The sequence below is a fragment of the Geotrypetes seraphini genome, chromosome 2 (genome assembly GCF_902459505.1).
Source record: "Geotrypetes seraphini chromosome 2, aGeoSer1.1, whole genome shotgun sequence".
NCBI classification, from domain to species: Eukaryota; Metazoa; Chordata; class Amphibia; order Gymnophiona; family Dermophiidae; genus Geotrypetes; species Geotrypetes seraphini.
Genome location: NC_047085.1, coordinates 11,870,508 through 11,876,507, shown reverse-complemented (window position 1 = coordinate 11,876,507; position 6,000 = coordinate 11,870,508).

Sequence of the window (6,000 nt, the reverse complement as noted above, 5' to 3'; positions counted from 1 at the left end):
CAAGGTCAGCCCTAGCACAAAATAGACTAGGTGCTAACCTAGGGTGACACCATTCCAGGGGCAGAACTGCTGAGGCTGTCAGATCTAAAGAAGAATCAGTGTCATTGGCACAAGTGTACACTCAAGGCCTGACGCATCCTGTTCCCTCTAAAACAGGATATTCAGAGAGGACCGGACTTCTGCGGGCTGCCAACTGGGCTGATTCTTCTGTGGTGGAGCAGGTCCAGGATGACTTTGTGGTAGCACAATGGCAGCAACCAAGAGTGTGGTAGATGCAACAGAGGGAAGGGGGAGGGGGAGGGGGAGATAATGACCACTTTGTAGGGTGGAGATAGGGAGGTTAAAGGAAGTGGAGATTCTGTACTATGGGGGAGGGACATTCTAGTGTGTTGGATAACTCTTGAAGCAGGCCAATTTTATAGAGACACAATGTAGTAAATAACAGTAGAAAATGAGATGACCCATCCAATTAATTCTATGTTGGGTAGATGCACATATAAAATCCCATACCTTAGTACCTAAATGTTCAACTCCTTGCCTCCCTTCTCTCTTTTCAGCCTGCTGGTTTAGCTACAAGACTACTTCTTAACGCAATATCACTCTTGTGTCCTCCATGCTGGTCCTAAGAGTGCCCAAAATGTATCAAAATACCGGTCTCTATACGGTTCACATTTTTATTTAATTTATCTAACCTATAACTTTAAGCGTACCTTTCAAAGAGCTCAAGGAAAGGTACAACATATAGTTTGGATTCTTTTTATAAAGAAGTCAGTGGTTTTATATAGATAAGATATTTTTCCCAAAGTCCCATTTTTGCATTAAAGCCTTCTAGAGCTCCATTTTTTTTTATAGAGAGCATTGCAATTGTTGGCAGTAGGGCTCCAAGTTAATCGCAGTTAACGCTGTGATTAATGCACTAATTATTAATCATGATTTTTTAAAAATGATCTCCTATCTCCTCCAAACATCTATTCTGCTCTCGTCCACTCCCAACCCCTGTCCTTGGCACAATCTGACATCTTCCCTCCCCCCTGCAATTCAACATCACCAGCTTAGCTTAAAGATGAAACATGACGGCAGATAAAGGCCAAATGGCACATCTAAACTCCTCCTCTCCCTATAGGCTAAGAAGGGCATAATCGAAAGGAATGTCTAAGTCCGTTTTCGTCTAAGTCGCAAGTCATCCAAAGTAAAAAAAACAGCCTAGGACACATTTTTTAAAAATACGTCCAAATTTTTTTTGGTTTTGAAAATCGTCTAAGTATATGTCCTGACGATCTGATCGTCCAAGTCGCTAAATCATCCATCTTTATACCACATTTTCATCCAACTTTTCATCCAAGTCAAAAACGCCTAGAACAAGCCCTGTTGGATGTGGGAGGGGTCTGCAAAGTGATGGACTGAACACCCAGACACCTAAATAGTGGGGTACCTTACAGGGCACAGCTGTGAACTTCACAAAAAGGGTGCCATGTCTTCTCCTTCCTACAGCTCCCTTATAGGTCATGGTGAGCCCCCCAAACCACCTCCAGAATCCCCTAGACCTACTTATCTACCACCCAATAGCCCTTATGGCTGCAGGAGCCACTTATATGCCAGTACAAAAGGGTTTTGGGGGTGTATAGGAGAGTGCACATGTTTCAGTATCAATGCTGTGATTACAGGGACTTATGGGCATTGGGACCTCCTCTCCATGGGTCCCTAACCCACCCCCAAGACGGCTTAAGACACCTCTGACGCAGGACGACTAGGCTTTCCTATGCCAGACTGCCAGGTGATGATGGTCTGGAGGCTGACTTTTAAAGGTGTGATTACAATTTTTATGGGGTTGGGGGGGGTCGGTGATCACTGGGGTAGTGTGTGGGGGTCTGTATTATGTGTTTGCAGTGCTTATCTGGTGACTTTAGGTGGGTTTTTGTGACTTAGACCATGTTTAAATGGTCTAAGTCACAGTGTCCAAGTTCCGTCGATCCTGTGCTGTATAACTTTCGGTTATACATTGCGACAGGGAAGCTCCTGTCACTGGTTTAAAACCTGCTTTAAATCCTGCCACTAAAAAAAATGTGCCTATTCCTAAGCCAAGGAAGCTGCCCATTAACTCTGTTCCCAGTGCTAAGAGCTAGAGAGCTGCACGGGAACGGGGATGACAGGAATCCCGCGGGTTCCCCCTTTGGGTCATGGGGATCCCATGGGGATGCCCCCTAGGGTTACAGGATTCCTGCGGGGTAGGATGCACTCGAGCCGCAAGGCTCGTCTTCTTTTCCCTACTTGCCCTGCCGCAGCACACAGCCAACCGGAAGTCTTCCACGATGTCAGTGCTGACATTGGAGGGAGGGCTTAAGCAAAGCCCTCCCTCCCTCCAACGTCAGCACTGACATCGGTAAGACGGTCGGCTATGTGCTTCAGCAGGGCAGGTAGGAAAAATTCAAGGCAGTGGCGTACCAAGGGGGGGGGCGGTCCGCCCTGGGGCAGCCTTAGAGGGGGGTGCAGAGCCAGCCAGATCCCCTTACCTTCGTGGCGCTTTCCCCCGACCGACCGACAACAGGCCCGGTCCGACAAACCTCCCTGACCTGTAGCCGCGAATCTAAATTACCTTCTTACAGCAGCTGGATTCAGGGCTGGAAGGTTTGTCGGACCGGGCCTGTTCTGTTGTCGGGCGGGCGGGGAAGCGCCACGAAGGTAAGGGATAGGGAGGGAGAAAGGGAGGAAAGGTGGAGTGGAGAGGAAAAGACGCTTAAGGGAAATGGGTAAAACCGAGGGGGAGAAGGACGCTGAAAGCACTGGGGAAGACAGAGGGGGAAGAAGGATGCTGAAAGCACATGGGGAAGACAAAGGGGTGGAGAAGGACGCTGAAAGGACATGGGGAAGACAGAGGGGGAGAAGGATGCTGAAAGGACATGGGGAAGACAGGGGGGGAGAAGGACACTGAAAGGACATGGGGAAGACAGAGGGAGGAGAAGGATTCTGAAAGCACATGGGGAAGACAGAGGGAGGAGAAGGACGCTGACAGGACATGGGGAAGATGGGGGGAGAAGGACGCTGAAAGGAAATGGGGAAGAGAGAGGGAGGAGAAGGACGCTGACAGGACATGGGGAAGATGGGGGGAGAAGGACGCTGAAAGGAAATGGGGAAGAGAGAGTGGGGAGAAAACGCTGAAGGGAAATGGGGAAGAGAGAGTGGGGAGAAGACGCTGAAGGAAAATGGGGAAGAGAGTGGGGAGAAGACGCTGGCAGGGAAGAAGACAGAGATGCCAAACTATGGGGGGAGTGGAGGAAAGAAGATGGGTGCCAGACCAATTTGGAAGGGGGAGAAAGGGAGAGGCACAGTAACAAAGCAAATGGAAGACGCAGAGAGAAGAGAGATAATGGATGGAAGGAATTGAATGAGAACCTGAGGAAAGCAGAAACCAGGCAACAAAGGTAGGAAAAAAATTCTATTTATTTTTTGCTTCAGGATAAAGTAGTATATTAGTTGTGTTGATAAAAATTTATAAACATTAGAGGCTCTGGTAGAAACCCGTTTACAAAGTATGTATTCTTCCCAATTAATATTTCCAAATTAATAAAGTCTCTTTGCTTATTTGTAAATGGGTTTCTACCAGAGCCTTTAATTCAGTAGCATAATTAAATGAAATAACTATTTCTGAAGTTCATAGGGACGGGCGGGGACGGAGGGGATTCCTCGTGGGGATGGGTGGGGACGGAGGGATTCCTCACGGGGACGGGTGGGGATGGGTGGGACTTTGATACTTTGATGGGGACTGGTGGAATTTCTGTCCCTACGCAACTCTCTACTAAGAGACAGACAGGGCAGAAAAGAGAAGGGATAGCAGAGGAGAACAGAATACCTGTTCCAAGTCACTATAATCCCTTTTATAAATCATCTGTTAATTCTCTAGCTAAACCTCTGGTCAGGAAATCTGACCCAGTAAGGGTTAAGGAGCTGACAGGCAGAATGTGGCTAGAGCAGGAGTGAAAGTCACCCAGCAGAATAAATTAAAGGCAGCTGAGCACACCCACAGGCAATCAGGAGTTTGGAGGGAAGGGCGTGCCTCACAGAGCAGGGAACAGAAGGCTAGGAGCTCTGTCTCTCTGCCCTGGGCTAAGAAACTCCCTGACCCACAGCACTTGCAGACTAACAAAACGTTGCTTTCCAAGCAGAGGCTAAGTGAAAGGGAAAGGCTCCAGGGGCGGGGCTTGCCAAATGCTGCTTCCAGGGTAGCCTGTATCCAGCCTCAGAGAGTGAGGAATCCCTTATGAAAGCAGTTTACATATTATTTAGTACCTGGGGCAATGGAGGGTTAAGTGACTTGCCTAGAGTCACAAGGAACAATGACATTCTCTGGGTTAAGAACGTCCAACTTACGTTGGACTCGTACTTACAAACCAGGGTCTGCTTCTCCCTTCCTACCCCAACGCGACTCTTTTTCTCCCTTTCATGTCTCAACATGTCCTTCATCGTCCTTCCCTCCTCCCAGCCACATTTGTCTTCACAAAACCGCAGCCCATGGCTGTCTCAGAAGCCTTCCCTCTGATGTCAGAGGGAAGGCTTCCAGGTCAACTGCAGGCAGCCTGCAGGAGCTGCTGCTTGTGGCTTCATGAAGACGTGCAGCTGGGAGGAGGAAGCTGGCCAGAGGAGGTAAATGCCCATGGGAGGGAAGCAGGCACAAATTTGGGACATAGCACAGAGGGAGGGAAATATGGCGAGGGGCACGTTGGGACACTGAAGGGAGGAAAGGGGGCACATTGGCGAGGGAGAAGCAGAGTTTCATTGTGACATTGAAGGGAGGGAATATATACTTCGGACAAAGGAAGGAAGGAGGGAGGGAGCATGAACTTAGGACAGAGAATGAGCGTTTTGGACCCCAGTTAGACTACAAAAGTTAAATAGTTCAAAGTCTAATAGATGTTGGCACTGTAATCTTGGTGTAGGGACTTTAGATCATCTTTTGTTTTATTGTCCCTTTATCTTAGCCTTTTGGAACTCAATTTGGGATGAAGTAAATTGTTTATTGGAAAAGCATGTGGCATTATCTTATGATTCAGTACTATTTGGTATGTCTATGAGGAAAAAGAGCCAAATATCATCACATAACAATAAACTTTTATTGATAATGACAGGAGTCGCCATTCAGCATATCACAAGTAATTGGAAAAATTACAGTAGACTCAATTACAATTTTTGGTGAAACTCATGTCACATATATAAAATGGAAAGAACAATAGCTATACAACAAGGAAGCTATAAGAAATTTAATAAAATTTGGGAGCCATTAACTTCTTATTGTAATGAGTAAACACCATTTTCTATTGTAATATACACCGTCTAATGATTGGGGGAGAGGAAGGTATATTTTACATTTTTCTTATTGGGGAAATAATAGAAGAATGATGGGAGGGGAGGGTGGTAATTTTATGTATTGTAAGATAAATCAGAAAGATTGTCAAGTATTGTTTTATTGTTTGTGCACTTGATGTAAGAATGAAAACGAATAAAGAATTTGAAAAAAAAAAAAAGGACACAGAATGGGAGGGGAGCATGAACTTGAGACATAGGATGGAAGAATGGATGGAGTGAGGGAAAGAGATGCTGAGGTGGGGGAGGGAATAGAAAGGGAGAAATGTTGGGCATAGGAAGGGAGAGAGAAATATTGGATATGGTGATGGAAGAGGCATGAAGTACAGATGCATAGGGAAGAGAGCGATGAGGGAGAAATGTTAGATGTGGTGATAGAGAGGGAACATTGGGATGGATGAAGAACAAAAGGAAGTGTAAACCTCCTATCTTTTCTTTCTATTTAAACTACAGTACTTTATTTTGAGGACTGTTTCTTTAATGTTTTTATAGACTATGTACTGTACAGGATCTGAGTTACATCCAAATTCAACTTAAGAACGGTTTAAAAAACAAAACTCGTTCTTAATCTGGTGACTACCTGTAAATAAATATACCTTTGTGCAATTAACTGTGATTAAAATTTTGGATCAAATGCAGTTCGAG